Source organism: Pinus tabuliformis, chromosome 2_1 (genome assembly GCF_031772625.1).
Source record: "Pinus tabuliformis cultivar Carrire ecotype Pingquan chromosome 2_1, CPIR1, whole genome shotgun sequence".
Taxonomy (NCBI): domain Eukaryota; kingdom Viridiplantae; phylum Streptophyta; class Pinopsida; order Pinales; family Pinaceae; genus Pinus; species Pinus tabuliformis.
Genome location: NC_142299.1, coordinates 947,830,586 through 947,850,333, shown reverse-complemented (window position 1 = coordinate 947,850,333; position 19,748 = coordinate 947,830,586).

Sequence of the window (19,748 nt, the reverse complement as noted above, 5' to 3'; positions counted from 1 at the left end):
GAAGAGAATTTTAGACAATGGGGGTTAGATTTCATAAGAGAGATAAAAACCCGCCCTCCAGTGGTCAACATAAATGGATATTAACCACCACTAAATATTTCACAAAGTGGTGGAGTCCATCCCAACTCGAAATTCTATTGATTCTGTGGTGATTAAGTTTCTAGAGGATAAAATCTTGTCTCGTTTTGGTTTCCCTACAAAGATCATAATAGACAATGCCCAAGTTTTTAAGTCCACTAAATTTATCAATTTCTGTCAGAAGTTTAATATCACAATCAGGCATTCCACTACCTACTACCCTTAAGGGAATGGGTTAGCCGAGTCCTCTAATAAAACAATGGTAAGAGTGTTGAAGAAAACCATTACAGAAAATCAAAGAAACTGGGATACTTAGCTGAAATTCGCTCTTTGGGCTAACATAGTAACTCCTAAACAGTCCACTAGAAAGTCACACTTCGAGCCGATATATGTAAAAGCAACAATATTCCCAATCCAGTTGGTAATGCTAGTCGTGAAGTTATTGCAGGAAGCAGAGGAGGAACCAAATGTTATGACTCGAAGGATAAATCAGTTGGTTGAACTCAATGAGAGCAAAGAATATGTAGGGGAAAAATTGGCCAATTATCAGCTGAAAATGAAGTCTTTGTTCGATAAGAAGGCCAAAGATAGACCTTTACAGCCGGGCAATTTGGTCCTACAATGGGATGTTAGAAGAGAGGATAAAGGCAAGCACGGGAAATTTGATCCATTGTGGCTTAGTCCTTTCAAAATCTCTGAAGTGAAAGGAAATAACACCTATCTGCTTGAAAAATTGGAAGGAGAATCACTGGAACTACCAGTAAATGGTCAGTTCCTCAAACTCTATTTCCAAAATCAAAGGTACTCCTCCCACACACATTGTAAATACCAGTGGTACATGTAAATACTTTCTGATGTTTCAAGTTTTTTAATATTTTCTTTCATAAACAATTTTTTTTTGAAAAAGACTCCATGCCCAAAAAGAAACTACCAAATTGTAGGTTCTTGATGCATTGAAATCCAATGTCCCATCCCCAATTGGAGTGAATGTTATCTCCATCTCGACCAAAGTTCCTTCTGAGGATGGAGATGATATGTAAGGCCGATAAGGTGGTAAAATAAAACCATTCTCTAATGCTTATATCTCAGGATGCCATATATCGAGTTAAGACGAAAGGAGGATTTGCAATGTAATTAAAATGTTTTAAGTATTCAGGTTAAGGTTTCAAAGGTTCACTTCGCGCTTATAAAGTGTGCATCTCAGAGTTTGGGTCACCCTCCATTCGAATGTGATGACTTTTCGCATCGACTTCGGTGGCATACATGCAATAGAGTTAACCATGGAGCAAACCCCTGACATTGAAAGGTTAGTGCCCATCCAATGGTGGTGATCAATTCCGAAAATTAACATAGAGTGTGTATGATCCACATCATGGCCCATCGTAACAGGGTGGGGACCATCCACTAGACGATCTTCTCCCATTGAATTGATGATGATGAAGGTAAATGGTAAAGGTTATTGATAACCCATCCAATCCCCCCTGATCCCATCCTTCGTCACCTCGGACCAACCCCTAAATGTCATGTGCCTCCCTCCGCCTGCTCCTAACTCCGCCACCTAGGAAATTGTCCATGTACTTCACATAAATCCCCGAAGCCCTAAAATTACCGCCCGACAATGATCATTCAAACCCAGTCAAAGAACATTATGCCTGGACCACCATGCATGATTCACCTCTCTGCACACTCCCAAAGGTCAAGGACACCTTCCAAATTCATTTTCAATACTCCCTGCAAGCTCCAGGTAACCTGAGAACCCAACCTCCTTGATTTTTACTTTTGCTTTACTCAGAAGAATGAAGCACACGACACTTGCAACTCACAACACCCATGAGGTTAAAATCACTAGTGTCGGGCCTTTAACAGACAGCAAAATCCAAATAGCTGACCCTGTCTGTACCTTCCCACTCGCGGATCTCTACTATGAGATGTTTTTTGACTATGTAAGGAATGAGGACCCTTTTAGGGTTGTTAAAACTAGGATTTATTACCAAATTTCTCCTCTAGTTCACCACCTCGCAGAGTTTATATCTTGGCTAGCTGACTCCTATCAAAAGGATAAGAACTGCTTTGTTTCTACTTCAGGAGTTGTACTTCATGAGATAACTTCCCTCTTAATCCAAAGAGATTTGAATTTCCTTGAGTCCTCCACTATGCACACATTCATCGATGCTTCCCTAGCCCGCCATTTCGCAATGCCTCCAGCCGAGGAAAATAATCATTCATGGGGAAATACTCGCTCCAGAGGTCAAAACCCTATCCTTAGATATCTTATTCCTGTTGAATATCTTTCAGGCATTAGTCCAACCTATTTTAGCTACAATTGATTGTCTAATGGGTGAAGATATCACCCTAAAAATAAACAGGGCCGCTTTGGGATGTTTACAAAAAAAGAAGCAACCTATGTTCCTACTCAATATCCCAAGATATCTTTCAGTGACCATTTTCTTCCAATTCAGCCATTTTAGGGTCTCCTCTTAATTTCACTACTACTCATTGTTGTTCTACTTGTTTCTATACGCTCAAATCGAAGAGTTACAATGCCTTCACCTGGATGTGTTTTCCTCTAACAAAGAGTGAAATTCAGTCTTTGACTGGAATATCTCAGTGAGAAAAATACCTGGTTTGGGTGCATACTCTCATTTCATCTTATCTTTCATGGCCATTTCTTACCAAATCATCCATGGGGTCCCACCTCCCAGAATCGTCCCAGAGCAGAAGAAGATCCTCCAAATCAATGAGGAATCTGACATTGGAGACTAGTACCTCTATGAGGATCACACAGAAATTCAGGTTTATGGATGTGAACTCCCTCCATATCAGCTTCCAGTATTCCTTCCTATGAGGATCTTCGCCCTCAAGTCCATCAAACAAGTCCTTAGTGTAGACCCGCTCCACTTTGTACCGGAAAATAAAGGCTACATTTTTAAAATGGGACAGCCAGTAGGCCCTTTTGTGATAAGTACCAGTCTCCAGACATGCCTTAAAAATAGTTGAGGCCCTAATCAAAGCCATGGAGTTTGAAAAGGGAAAAATTTGGCATTACGATCCCCAAGGCATCCTTGCTTGAAGAAGGAAAATACTAAAAAATCAACTTATATACATGATCCTAAGCCCAAGGTTGAATGGAAATCTAACTTTGATTCTTGGCCTATTAATACATATATGGAGATAGAATACCCAGTCAACACCGACAAAACACAAAAGAGGACTGCAGACACATCAATGACAACTGACATGGAGGAGGGACATGTTCATAAAAAGGCAAGAAGTCAAGGGCCTAAACAAGGAATGGAAGAGGAAGAGGAAGAACAATGTATACAACTAGAAACACTAGTGTCTGATAGCCCAGGTTTCCAAATCAATATGGAAATTCCACCAGTTTCTTTATCTACATCCTCCATTGAGGTAGCTTTCCTAGAATCAGAGGATAATCTTGATGCTGCAAGAACAAGTTGTTCGCAAGGAAAGGCCATCCAAGTGAGAAATAGGAAAGAAAAGGAAAAGTTACACCAAGAAATGGCCTCTAAGATAACTCCTCATCACACCAGAGTACTAGCTGCAATGGACTTGGAGAAAGAGGAGATGAAGATAAGATTGCAGCATCCCTCAATCCAAACCCTACCTTCTAGCCCTTAGTTCTAGGATTTGGATGTATCTTTGGATTTGACTAGTGTCCCCTTGGCGGATAAAGTCAATATATAGATGAAGGTTGGAGAAATGTTGTATAATGACATTAACAAGAACCAAATGACCATCGACCGGGCTCAAACTTATATAGAGAAGATCTCCAACACGGTGAAGATGGAGAAGATCAAGTCCCGAGTGATTTTTCTTCAGAAGGAAGCATATAAATAGTTGATCATGAATATGGGGGTGGATGCCAAGGATAAGGCAACAATATAAGTCCTTGGAAACTGAATCTTTAATTGTGATCCATGAATATTTGCATCCATTCCTTTTTCATATTCATCATGTCTTTCTGAATCCAGAGAAGTGTGGAATTCTCAATATTTCAAGCTTTACATGATGGGTTACTTCCTCTCTTTCTCCTGCTTTCATATTCATACTAAAGTAATTGATCTGTAACTCCTTGAGTGGTTTGGCCTCCTTTGATTTATCATTAATTCCACTGTGTATATTGCATATATGTATATATAAAGAAATCATGGATTATGTCTTTCTTTGATGATTGAACCAACTAAATTCTCTTGGTAAGAAATGTTATAAGTGATGTCTCTATTCTTTGAAGAATTATCGGAGACACACTAGATCTAGATGTTCTAGGCACTGGTCTCTTAGCAATCAAGAGGCTATCTCTAGAATCGACAACAAAAACCTTGCCAAGGAATGGATCGCCCAAGGGTTTGGGAAGTAGAGAAAGGGATTCCTAAGCCTGGAAGGTGAGTGACTGCATGGAAGGGGGTGACCCGATTGCATGAGGGGTTGGGAAGCAGAGAAGTGAAGGTTGGAAAATAATTTGTTTTTGGTCATTAGAATAGTTGGTTGGAAATCTAAAGCACATTGGGGGTGTTCTAAAAAAAAATGAGTCTGGAATAGTTCACTGAAGGAGCAAGGAGCATAAGATATCAATAATGGACATCGGAGGAAAGATTCACTATTGAAAAGAGGAATGAATCCAAGTTAGATTGAGCTCAGAAAAAGTATTAAAATATTACAAATAAGGTCGTGGACATATCATTGAATTATGAATTAATATTTACCAAGTGGTTGGGAAAGCCACTGTATATACAAGATGGATTGTAACAACTAAACTGAGCTATATACTATAAATCTCCATTTCAGTTATGATTGGTCTTTTAAGCATATTTTTTTCTATTGTATATGTGTCATTGAACACTGAGGATAGTGTTCCCCCAAGGGAGGGGTTTGTGACAACCTTATTTACTTTTACCAATAATTGTAAATTTATTTAAATAAAAATGGGTTGAGTTCAAGGACATACATTCCAAAGATGAGGAGGGGGAATTTCTTGAGATATTGATTGTTTGATGGAAGCCATGGAGGTTGACAGGTGTGCAAAAGGATGTTGTAAAAAAAAAACCAATTGAGGATGAGTACAAGAGTATGCCTTTGGATAACTGAATGCATGGCAACATGACAAATTGAAATTTGGCCATGTAGTAGGGAACCAATTCATGACTGGGTGCACACAAAATTGTTGGCCACTTGTGGTAACCATAGAAAAATATAGGTGACAAGGGGAAGCAACTAACATGATTCCAAAGGCTAGATATATTATGGCTAGACAAGAATAATGACCAAGGAGCACGAGGTAAAAGAGGAGAGAATTATGAATAATCTGGAATAACAGGGGACAATGCATTGTATTGAGAAGAGAGCCTTTGAAGAAGCTTGGGGAGTTTTTGAAAAAGGTTTGGATGGTGAACAGCTAGTGCCAAGATCCTTGCAAACATTGAAAAACAAAATTGATTGAACAACACATGAGTTGGAGCACCGAGAGGATACAAAGAACTTGGTTGGACATTCAAAAGTTTGGTTGAGGAGAGAAGCATAGTTCAACAAAGGTCTATGCATACAATTCGTGCATCCCTAGTGTGAGTAGAGAATACTAGTTGGAGTGAATAGTGACAATGAGTTCTCATCTCAAATATCACTAGAGGGAGATACACTGTGAGAGTGAATTTCTAAAGATATGTCCTGACCCAACAACTGAATGAGTTGGAAAACACAATGTAGAAGAAGAAAGGGTCTTAGCACTATAGCTTAGATGAAGCAACAAATAATATGCCTTGTTACACCATTGACAGCTCTGAAGGTCCTTGTGCACAATTTGGTTATTGTGTCTCAACTAGTGGGTGGAGGTGGTTGGACTTTTGGAACCTTGGTTTCAGTTGGCACACTTGGTTTTAATCCTCTGAGAAAATCCCTCACTCATACTTTCGAATCTGGCCTAGGGGTGACAATTATAAGAGAGACCTAGCTGCAACTTGTTTACGATTGGGTGGAGAGTTGTAGTCCCAAACTATGTTGCCCAACCTATACTTCAAGGTAAGTATTCAATTGATATAACAAGTGCCTTAAATTTTTGGTTATGGTTTTAGAGTATAATGTACTATTTACTGAATATTAAGCATGTTTTCCTTATATGGATAAATTTTCCTTTAGCTGTTATTTATTTGGTTATTTATTTAAAGTATAAAGGATTTCATACTGAGCTATAAGGTTACTACTTGTCTTGAAAATGTGGTGTACAACTCTCTCTATGGTTATTTGATATAATTCACAACTTCACTAGCTATTAGCATTGTATTGTTTAGGGAATCACTTGAATAGACAAACACTAGTCATGTATAAAAGGGGTGTTGAGAAATCTAGGGCGTCAATAGTTAGGTGATTTCTCTAGTTATGATAATTGCTTGTGATAGGATTTTGCTTCTTGATTATGATCTTCTCTTTCTTGTAACAATTATTGTTTTCTTTTCATCAAGACAATTACCATAACATGAACAAATAAAGAGACAAGATAGATAATATATAGGCTTGTCATCCAGGGCCAAAACCTCTCACTCTTTGAGAGGAAAATCCACACGAAAATCTTCCTATAGATCTTCAATTGACGAACACCAAGACCATGACAAATATCCTTGACACTAGAGTCCTCCAAGACCAAGTCATTAGCCTCCTCTCCAACACTTCTCTTCCTCTTTCCATTCTCGACTTCCTTGAGAATCTTGGTCTCCTTTTGTAGGTCTGTAACCCTACCACAGAAACCCTAGAATATTTTCACTCCTTGAATAACCTCTTTAAGAGAGAAACGTATTACACTTCTACTCTGCTCCTTCTAGCGAGGTCTTCTACCCAAACAATATTGCCTCATTGTAGTTGCAAACCTTTGACCTTCTCTTGACACCTTCGGATATGTTGCCTTCTTACGTGGGAGGATATACTACCCCAAAACAGTCCACAACGAACTTCGTTATCCTTCTCTCTTGCTTCGTTGAGATAAATGTTCTTTCTAGTATGGTTCTTTCTAGAATTTCTTGACCGAATTGCTTGCCTCCAAATGAGGCCGAGCACTACTATATATACTCATTTTCCCATGTCCTTTAGGCTGACATGATCAATTGGAGGAGGGCTGACATCATCTTCTAGATTTCTCCCTTCGTTGTAGGCCGACTTGAAGAGGGCTAGTGATAAGGTCTCGGAGGATGAATTTACATAGACAAGTGTGACTCTTTACAGTGTGTAACACGTGTTCATTACATGAAAATGAATCTTTATACTTTTATGACTATATGGAAAAGTTCCTAAGGGCTCTCAATGGGAGCTCTCATGAAACCCATGATCTAAGCATTAAAATAATTTTATTTTTCTTCTTTACATTTATTACATAAAACTCACAATTACATGTCATTACAAAGACCAAACCTAGTTACACATTTCAACCAGGGGTACTGATGCTCTCGTTGTTGCAACTGAATGAATTTCTCATATTTCCAGGATGAAAATAATGGAAGAAAAAGGATTCCTGCAGATCCTACTCTGTAGGTTAACAATGTGTTCTTGAATATGTGATATGTTCTCCTTCATTTGCATGAAACTCCCTTATCTTTCAACAATATTACCATGAAATATGACTTTTTGTCTTTATGGTAGAGATATTTTGGTGTGACACTGCCCATGATAATTTTGATTACTCATATGTATTATAGATTTAATAAATAATGTATGGTTGGAAAATATGATGCACAATTCTAACAAGGTGTAAGGCATAGCACATTATATGATTGTCCATATAATTGAGCCATGATTGGTAGTAATATGCTTGTAATACTAACATGATCCTGTATGATTCTTGTTGAAGAATCTAGCCTTAAATGACTCTCGTCATGGTAGGTGAAACACCTACATGATTTACTACAATGAAACCAAAATAACTAGACTGGGAAAAACTCGCAACTATATATGCATATGCATATGCTCCTACATTAAGAGAGAATGCACTCTAAGTCCAAGAATTAAACTACAAAAATTGTATATGAGGACTAGTGAGTCCGACTAATTGCAGCATCAAGTGTGATTTTGGTAATTGCCTCACTGTGTTCTTGTCTAATATACGAGATGCTATAATACTATAACCTGACCGTTGTTACATAGACTTGTATTTGTGTGAATTGGTTCTTACTGTGTTATAAACACACTATAAATTATACAATTTAACAATAGCTATATGTGAACCTCAAGAATGTGTTATAGTCCTTGAGGAATTGGTTAAACTCACTATATCCTTAACCATGTGGAAATTACAATATTTAGCATGTTTGGAACTGCAAGAGAAACATGATGTATAAATCTGGTTTTGTTCTTAATGGTTCGTGGATCGTGATGGGAAAACCTACGTAACACAAACCGATACGATATTAAGCATGATAATAATCATGTGTGCTTAGGGGTGAAAACTACATGAGGATTCTAATGGTAGTCTGTCTAATGTTGGGAGGTGAGTATTGTCCCAAGATCAGTTGCTCATGTGCATTTAAGGAAATAAAATCTTGTAAACAATAAGTTTTTGTGAAGTTCATTCATATTGAATCAGTATGGGTAATGATATATTCATGATTTGTATGTTGAAATGTGAGCGTGCCCCTACCTATGTATGTATCGTTTGTATCTATGTTTGTGTAATGTAATGGGGGTAGTTATGTAATAAGCTTGTATATTCATTATGCCTAGGTATTAACATTGTGTTATATAAATCCTAAAATGCTGGTAGGAACAGGGCTCTGCACCAAATTTTGGCTTGAAATGTAGCGGCTGGTTTCATTTTGAATGTTGGTCTCACTTATTATGTTTATACCCAAGTTAAAATGATTTCCTTAGAGGCTATTTCATTACTCTTCCAAACGTCTTCCATCCTAACATTGATTTAATTTCCTCCAACTATGTTTACTTCCTCTTTAGTGAGGAGTTCACTATTTACATCACAAATTTTCTTGATATTGGTCCAGTAAGGAAGTTTGCATAAGGTCCTAATTCTAGGCTAAAAGTGAATTCACTAGCCACCAATAATAGGTCACAATCATTCGTGAAATATTGAGGGAGTAATTTGGGTTTATACCAATGTTTGTAACCACATGCAGGTGCAACGAATTCCTCATTCTAGTCACTAAATGCCAAATTGTCGCCAATCATAGGGATATGGCTTAGGGCTTTCCATCATAATTTTATTTGGATGAAAAATTGTTTCTTAATTCCATATCAATGTCCATACTAGTAGGTAGGATTTAAATACTCCCAAACACATCTAGGTGGACATATAACATTAATACATGTAGAGAAAACAACTCTAAAAATGAAGGTATATAAATGTCCATGATTAAAATGCTAAAGTTGTTGATAATTCATTTAGAGAAGTGGGTCACTGAGGTGATCACATGACCCATAGGTAGGGACCAGGGTCTAATCACCAAATCCTACAAGAGGGTTAAGCACTATAGGTAAAAATTTCTCAACGGTGGAGTCCACGGAGGAAGGAGCTTATCTCTAGCGAGGTATGTCATCAAAGGGTGCAGGTCACATGGCACACATGACTGGTGTCGGGGCATACCGATTTTGAGTAATCAATAGTGGATTGAGTTATGCGATGAATGACATGAATCCAATGTGACACTCCCCTCCTTCTCCTTACCATGACGAGGATGAGCCTCCGTATATTTTCAATTAGGTGTGGAAGAATGTTGAAAATTGGATCGAAAGGTGGAAATCCACCTCGAAACCTTGATTGTGACACCCCCTATGTGACCTCACAGGGAGGAGGGGTGGGAGTGCAATTAGATCAAATTCATCGATTGTATAATCTCCCTTAGTCATCGGATTATTATATGGTCCAAATACTAGGATGTTCACCGCATTATGCTTTTAAGAGGTACATGATGGTGGGTTCTCGCTATGTCATGCCCGCTAGCATTAAGTAATATAAAGGTGAAGAGGGGGTCCAAAAATATTAAGGTCTTAAATACACTATGTATAACTAAAACTAGGTTCTTGCAATTGTTGCATGCACATATACATGCATGATTAAATGAAGTGGAGCAAGGGACCCAATCTATAAGTAATTATACCTATGGTTGTATAATGATAAGTAGGGGTCTTGCGATGGTTATATATATATATATATATATATATATATATATATATATATATATATATATATATATATATATATATATAAGTGTGTAAATATTGCACTTCATTTAAGGCTAAGAGTGTAACATAGTAAGGAATAACCACTGAGGGGTAAAATCCCAAGTAAGCACAAATTGAACACATATAAACATGTTACATGGACTAAGGAGAAGGTGTATATATAACCCTTATCATATCCTCGTGTGATGTAACATTAAGATGGTATGCAATGTAGCATCACATGGGTGCCACATGACATGACATAGTACTAATGTAAGTAAAGAGGGGAAAAAATTAAACCAAAACAAATTTTGACCCCGGAGCCCAAATAGGGTAATTTTTTATATTATTGGAATCACCTTGCCAAAATGATTGCAACGATGTCACCCATTTATGGCTTAGAGAAGTTTGAAAAAGAATGGAAATTTTGTATACCCCATTCTCATAACTGAAATTTGAGAATCAGGTTAGCATAATATCCACCTTTTCTTATTATGTTAGATAAGGGAGTGTGTTACGTTTGAAATTAATGTAACAAACCCTAGACTAAAATTGAATTTTCACAATAATAGGTACCCAAAATAAATAGGGGATAGAAAGACAATGCCTAAATGATGATTCCATTCCTTTGATGCATACTTCAAAAAATCAACATTATGAGGAAAGGAAAGCCCAATTTCAATAAGGAATGTCAAAGGGAAATGCATGTATCTCAACTGATGCTTATGACATGTGGAATTACTTTGTAAACATTCATTATATCCTTAGGATTTGATTGGATATGATAGCTATTAGAAGATCAGTCTTGGTATTTATTGTACAATGTAGGGAAGTTGGAGATGTGCCAAAGTTGGAATGTATTCATTTTACAACACTATATGTCTATAGGTTGATATTTCTTTGTATATTCCTTTTGCATAGAGACTACAACTATAAATGTGATCAACATCCATTTTCTAGTTTTATTGATACATGTAAAAGGCATAAATGAGCTTGTAAGGATTTTCTTTTGTAGTGATATCTAGACATTTTTCCTTCCAAACCAATTCTCGCTCCACTTTTTCTAATAGTCCCACAAAAGTAACTAATGATCACAAAGAATCAATCAATATACAATAATTGTTAACCAGTTTAGTTTCCTTTCATTCACAAATGCACATTATGCTTCTCTAATTGATCAAGATCCATTGAAAATTTTAAAAACATTGTCCCATAGATTACCTTTGACATTAGATGTTTCTTGTATTGAGGAATCATCAAGCAGGAAATATATCATCCCACAAGATTCATCTAGTTGCTCAAGTGCCTCAAGGGAAAATTGACGTGCACTGACACTGTTATGAAACCAGCTCAAGAAGAGATAGAAAAGATAGATCAATGCCTTAGAATTCAGCCTCTTCAAGGGGGCAACCTCCTTTACATTACATAAATGAAAAATTCTTGCATGATACAAATGAGAAAACCTCCTTTCTATATATAGGAGTCTAAGGAGTCACAATATAATCCAGCTGACCTAACAATAATAATATAAAGCCACAAAAATAACAATAGAGGGATTCTATGGGGCACATAAATAACAACATGGGGGTAATAGGGGCACAACAATATAAATAAGGGGTATAACTACAATAGTAATGGGGTAATCACTAGTATTATAGGGAGCCAACATGCCCCTCTCCTTCAAAAAAGTGTTGTCCTCAACGCTTGAGTAGTTCTGGATAATTCTGCATAAAATTCTCATCCTCCCATGTGGAGTCTTCAGCGGATAAGTTCTTCCACTTGATAAGATACTCTGAAATTGATCGATTTCGTAGCTGTCAAGTTCTTGTTTTTGTGACTGCTTCCGGTTCCAATATAATTTTTCCTTCCTCGTCAAGTTCTGGCAATATTGTTTGAACTGGGAGCTTGTCACCTATAACCTTCTTTAAACATGAAACATGGAAAACTGGGTGCAATCGAGAAGCTGCAGGAGGCTCCAATTTGTATGCCATAGTACCAATCTTTTGCAACACCCTGTACGGACCATAATACTTTGGTGATAATTTATTATCCTTCTTAGCTTACTTTAGGGACATTTACTTATATGGTTGTAGCCACAGGAATACCCAATCACCTACATCAAAACTTCTTTCACTGCGATGTTGATCTGCCTGTTGTTTCATTCTATTTTGTGCCAACACGAGGTTATCCTTTAAGAGTTGGAGGACTTGTTGTTGATGTTCGATGTGATGTTCCACTGCCTGAACCTTAGAATTTTCTCTTAAATATGATGTGATGGATGGTGGTTGATACCCATAAAGTTCCATAAATGGGGTCATTTTTGTTGCTGTATGGAAGGAAGTGTTATACCACCATTCAGCCAGAGGCAACCATTTGACCCATTGTGTCTGTTTATTAGAAACAAAGCAATGAAGATATCCTTCCAAACATTTGTTTACTATCTCAGTTTGCCCATCAGATTGAGGATGATAAGATGAGCTATGAGCTAACTGAGTACCAAGACAAGAAAATAATTCTATCCAAAAATTTCCAGTGAAAATGGGATCTCTGTCACTTACAATAATCTTTGGGTTTCCATGTAGCTTTTGAATTGTTTCCATAAATGCAGTAGAAACTGTACTGGCTCTAAATGGATGTGATAATGCACAAAAGTGTGCATACTTGGTAAGTCTGTCAACTACCACCATGATTACACTCTTTCCCTCAGACTTGGGTAAACCTGTGATAAAATCCATTGAAACCTCCTCCCAACGTTGGCTTGGAATGGATAAAGGTTGTAATAGACTCGGTGTCTTAATTGTTTTCAACTTTATTTTGTTGGCAAACCAAACATTCCGCCACAAACTTTTGAATATCTGATTTAAGGCCATCCCAAAAAAATTCCTTCTTAACCCTATGGTAAGTTTTTAAAAATCCTGAGTGCCCTCCTAAGGGAGAAGTGTGCAATTCCATAAGAATCTTTTGTTTTAGCTGGGAATTCTTACATAGGTATAAGCGATCTTTGTACCATAACGAATCATTTTGCCAGCTAAATGTATCAGACGTACTGGAATCTTGTTGTAGCTTTCGAATAAGTGCCCACACTTCTTCATCATTCTTCTATTCCTCCCTTGCTTCGTTTATCCAATCTGGTTGGATAATAGAAATGGCGCACAACAATGCTTCCACATCCTCATCCTTTCTTGAGAGTGCATCCGCCACCACATTTTGCTTCCCTTTTTTGTAGATGATTTCAAAGTCATAACCCAACATCTTTGTGACCCACTTTTGTTGCTCTTCAAAGGATAATCTTTGTTCTAAAAAGTATTTAAGGCTATCATGATCCGTTTTTACCTTGAAGTGTCTTCCCATTAGGTAGGGTCGCCATTTCTTAAGTGCATGGAGTATTGCTAACATTTCCTTCTCATAAATAGCTTTGCTTAAAAACTTTCCCTTGATTGGATGACTTTCAAAAGCAATGGGTCTTTCATCTTGCATTAGAACAGCACCAATTCCATTTCCTGAAGCATCACATTCCACAATAAAGGTTTTTGTGAAGTCTGGTGTAGCTAAGACCGGTGCTTGGCACATTGCCTCTTTAAGATGTTCAAAGGCCTTTGTTGCTTCCGGAGTCCATGAAAATGCATCTTTCTTCAACAATTTTGTTAGAGGTGCTGCTATTCTCCCATAATTCTTAACAAATTTTCGATAATACCCTGTCAACCCAAGAAATCCTCGTAGATGCTTTATGGATGTGGGGACTTTCCATTCCTTAATGGCTTTAATTTTGCTAGGGTCTACCTTAACTCCTTCATGAGATACAATATGACCCAAATATTCCACCTCCTGGACTCCAAAGAAACATTTGGATCTTTTTGCATATAATTGTTTCTCCTCCAATAGTTGTAGCACCTTGTCAACATGTTCAACATGATCCTTCCAATACTTGCTGTAGATTAGTATATCATCAAAAAATACTAACACAAATTTTCTTAGGAATGGTTTGAAAATTGAATTCATCAAACCTTGAAATGTTGAAGGTGCATTGGTAAGGCCAAAAGGCATGACCAAAAATTCATAATGACCCTCATGAGTTCTAAATGCCGTTTTCGGAATGTCTTCAATCTTCATTCTGATTTGATGATATCCTGAACGAAGATCCAACTTGGTGAAGTAAATTGATCCATGCAATTCATCCAGTAATTCATCAATGACAGGAATGGGGAACTTATCTTTAATAGTGAGCTTGTTGAGCTCCCTATAATCCGGACACATGCGCCATGATCCATCCTTCTTGTGCACCGATACTACTAGAGCAGAGAAAGAACTTTGACTTGGTTGAATTATACCAGCCTCTAACATTTCTGCAACCATATGTTCAATTTCACTTTTTTGGACATAGGGATATCTATACAGCCTGATGTTTGGAGGAACACTTCCTGGATTCATATGAATAGCATGATCATGATCACGCATAGGTGGTAGACCCTTGGGAGTCTCAAATACCTTGGAATGATTGTCCAGAACTTTTTGGAGATCTGGAGAAATAGATGATTCCAATGTGGAAACATCTAGCGAGCATAATTGTGCAATTAGACCTCTTTGCTCCTTTTTTAGAAGCTTTGTCATACCATGAGAGCTGATTATCTTTCCTGGTTTCCCTGCAATACCCCTTAATTCAACTTCCTTTCCTTCCGTAGAAAATTTGATGAAAAGTTATTGAAAATTAAAAGCTATTGTACCCAAGGATTGTAGCCATTGGACTCCTAGTACAACATCAGCACCTCCCATTGGAATGGAAAGCATTGGGCTAGTCAATACATATTCTCCCATGGATAGCTTGATATTATGGCACCTTCCAGAGCAATTTATTGTTCCTCCATTTGCAATCATCACTTGACACTCTGGTGCTGGATATAGGAAGCAATTCAATTCTTTTGCTACCCTACAATGAATAAAATTGTGGGTGCTTCCTGAATCAATCAACACTATTACCTTTTTCTTCTTGATTTGTCCTTCTATCTTGATGGTTTGAGGAGTGGTAATTCCCGCCAATGCATTACAAGATATGGTCAGATTTATTTGTTCTTCATCTAGGCTTTGTTCTTGGAGTATATCTTCTTCTTTTGACCTTTCTTGCTCCTTTTCTTCTTCCTCTTCATAATCTATGTAGAATAATTTCTTCTCAGCACACTTATGACCTTTAGTGTATTTGCTATCACAACTGTAACAAAGCCCTTTTGCTCTTTTTTCTTCCAATTGTTGTGGTGTCAACCTTATATGTTGTGGAAGACTAGGGGCAACAACACTTCCGTCTTTATAGTTGTGAGTGGTATGCTTCCTGGTTGCCATAATTTTGCTTTCCATTTTTCTTGCTAACCTGAATGCCTTTTCTAATGAATCAGGTTCCCGAAGGCGAACATCATGTTGGATATTATCCTTTAAAGACCCTATGAACACATCAATCCTATGCTCCTCTGGAATATCTTTTACCCTTATGTTCAATTTTTGGAACTCCTCAATGTGCTCCATTACTCAACCCTTTTGTTTGAGACTTATCAATTGGCTAAAAAAAGTGTTGTTTTTTGTATCTTCATAATGTGCTATCAATTCTTCCGTAAAAATTGCCCAAGTGATAAATTTTTTACAAGATCAAAGCCATTGATACCATACAAACTGATTTGGTTCCAAATATACAGTTGACATACGTAACTTTCGTGTGTTTTGCACATTATTGAGATCGAAGAACTGCTCCATCTGTAATATCCATGTGGCGGGATCCTTGCCATCAAACTTCCTCATATCGATTTTTGGAATATGGTGGGTCTTCGATCCAACATTAGAGTCTATGGAATCATGATGAACATTACTTTTTTTCACATCATGAGTTTCCTTTACAACCTTTTCACCATTAGTAAGTATTTCTTGTAGAAAATTTGTCAAATCTGTCTTCAAATCTGCCATGTCTGTTTTCAAATCTGTCATGCCTGTCTTCAAATTTGTGTTCAAATCTATCTTCAAATTGTCCATCTTAGCTTCCATGCCATTCATCTTAGCTTCCACGCCACTTATCTTAGCTTCTGTTAACTTTTGTGAGCGTGACATTTGTTGCACTTGTTCTTGTAATTTTGATATATCATGTAGCATTTCTTCCTCTTCCTCATGAGTCATGCTAGAGCTTTCAGGTTCCTTACTAGGTGTTTTCATTTTCTTTCCTCGGGGCATCAGTTACCGATAATAATTATTTACTATGCCCTTTGAATTCCTTCAAACCCAGCTTACACAAAAATTAAAAAATTAAAACTACACACCTTTTTTCACTTTGTAGAAGCCTGATATTGAATCTGATGTATCTCTGTAATTCCAGATCCTCCAATTTTGAAATTGCTACCTGTATTAGCCTTCTGTGTCCTCTTTTCAACGCCACAATTCTGACCCAATTTGGATTCTCCAAGGAAGAGTTATGCGAAATCTCCCACAGTGACTTGATTATAGACTAGTTCAGTAGAGCGAACTTGTACGACGTGCCACGAGTCACTATTTCAACCTTTGGATATGAAACATGCATAAAAGAAACTACAGTCCGTCCTCTTTTTGTACCTTCTTATGAAATTTCAATCCGATCCCCAGAGAGAAAGTTATGACGATTTTCCCTAGGTCACATGTTTTGAATGTAATTCAGGAGTCTGAAAAAAGACCAACTTCCTCAGAGCATATCTCCGCAAATATCGCGGAAAACGATCTGAAATTCGGATCCAAGGTTCAGCGCGATTTCTTCTCAAATGGGTTTTGTTTGCAACCTTTGAAACGTCACAGAAAAAAAGTTATAGCGAAAATGCCACAATGACCTGTTTGGAGCAGCGAAACCCTAGAATCCAAAGCTCTGATACCAAATGTTATGAAACCAGCTCAAGAAGAGATAGAAAAGATAGATCAACGCCTTAGAATTCAGCCTCTTCGAGGGGGCAACCTCCTTTCTATATATAGGAGTCGAAGGAGTCACAATATAATCCAGCCGACCTAACAATAATAATATAAAGCCACAAAAATAACAATAGAGGGATTCTATGGGGCACATAAATAACAACATGGGGGTAATAGGGGCACAACAATATAAATAAGGGGTATAACTACAATAGTAATGGGGTAATCACTAGTATTATAGGGACCCAACAGACACTTAGATTTTGTTGTTAAAACACCTGCATTACCCACTCAAAATAATGAAGTTTCAAAGAAGCTACTCATCTAGCACTTGAATGTTGTAAACCTGTTTGGAAGGAAAACTCCTACAACTCTTGAGAAACACTATTTATGCTGCTCAATATTCTCCAACTGCAAATGAATTATCTCCTTCAGCTTTTTCCTTATTTTATTGATTTAAGTACCTATTTTATATTCTTTGTCTATCATGCTATCCTCATATCAATTTCTATATTTGGTATGTGTAGAGACTGCGGGGGATTATTCTTATTTTCTTCTCCAAACCTTGGTAGGATTTTCTGATAACTTAGGATCCCATTTCATTTTACTTCTACAATCTCTTGCTATATGTCCAAAATTGTTACATTGATAGCATTTTACATTGAATTTGAATAGGGCAAAAGCTTTTCTACTTGCAAGCTTCCTTCTAGGGTTTTGATGACAACCTTTGGAATCATTCTTGTCGTATGCTTTACAATTTCTAGCTTTATGACCAAAATTAGTGCATAAATAACGATAACCATAAAACATTCTTGGGAAACCTAGATGAGTAGTATTCTCTTGATGATATTTTGAAGTTTTTTCACCTTGAAGGAGGTCCAATCGTTAGTAGAGTCTCATTGTCACTTGCATATAAAGAATATTTCTTAAGGTCATCAGCATGGATTCTAGGAATGGGAGCACTTGTAATATTTTTCTATATTTCATTGTGATTTGTCCTTTACAGAATGATGACATCACTTTCAAAATTTTCTTTTAATTTATTATTTGGATATTCATCTGTATAACTAAATCCCCTTTTATCAAATGGTGATATCTAATGGATGAGAATGTTATCTAATGATTGGGAACTATTCAAACTTCTGCAGAGCTTGTCAACTTCATTTTCTCATGAGACAATTTCTTCTTCAAGTTTCTCACCTTCGTCTTCTTTCTTCATCAACTGTATCTTTACAACTTCTTCAAATTGCTTTGCTTCTTCTAGATGAGTTGTTAGGGAGATGAATTATTATTCATGTCTCCTCTCTTATTGATGCAATTCTACTTCGATCTTGTTGGGATCCTTAGATATTTCTTCTATTTCTTAGAGGAAAAAATCTTCCTTTGATTCATCAAGGTGATGATTATTTTCTTCAACATCTTGTACCTACTTCTTAAGTTCTTGATTTTCTTTTCTTAATCTATTTATTGTTTCTAGAGAAACCACAAGTTATATTTTAAGGTCTACTTCAACTTCTACTTCATATTTTTCTTCATCCCATAGTCTTTTATGCTTTTGGTGCCTTCATTTATCTCTTTTGACTCTTGATCATTTTCTTGTTAGACATATTCTGGTTCTAGATTATTTGTCATGAGTGTATATTCTTCTACATAAATATTTTGTATCTTTTTCTAAAGACTTTTGGATGAAGAACATTGAACCATATTACCTTTTACAAAATATGATAAACAAGTTAGATTGCCTTCATGAATTTTTTTATGTATTCTTTTGACTCCTCTATCACTGTGCTTCTAGTATCTACTAATTCCCGTACCTCATATCCTCGAGCCATCGAATAACACTTCATTTTGTTTCTCCATGACACATAATTTGTTCCATCAAACAATGGACCTTTTCGACCTGATTTACTTCTGATTTCATGAATGAGGAGGAGATGTCTTCAGAAGGTTTGGAGCCTTTCCTTCTTGATTTTTCCATCTATATTCCTAGGATCTACCTTCTAGTTGCTATGATGTGCTTAAGGATATGGCTCTGATACCAATTTTTCGATGGGGGGGTGAATCAATATTTCTTTAAATTTATAATTAGCCAATTAATATTTTTCTTTGATTAGAAGCGAAATATACCATAACACAGAAATAATAAAAAATAATTTTATTAATAAAGAAATTAAGGAATCCAATCCTCTTTTACCCAACGTGTACAACAAAATATCCAACTTATATAAGGCTACAACCTTAAATGAGGACTCCAATCCTCAAATATCAATCTAGGCTCCAACCTGGTCTCTCACAAGGCTCCAACCTTGTATGAGAACATCAATCCTCAAATATAAATCTTGGCTCCAACTTGGTCTCTTACAATGCTCTAACCTTGTATGGGGACTCCAATCCTCAAATATAAATCTAGTCTCCAACGTGAACTTCAAGGTCGACTTTTGGTTTACTTCAAGGACTACAATGTCTACAACAAGACTCCTCAAATATGATATAAATAATTGCTCCATAAGTCATCAATGATCTTCTCAATGTATCCTCAAATGTTCCTAGGTTTACAACAAGGAATAATCTAAAGTCTACTTCAACAAAGAGTCTCT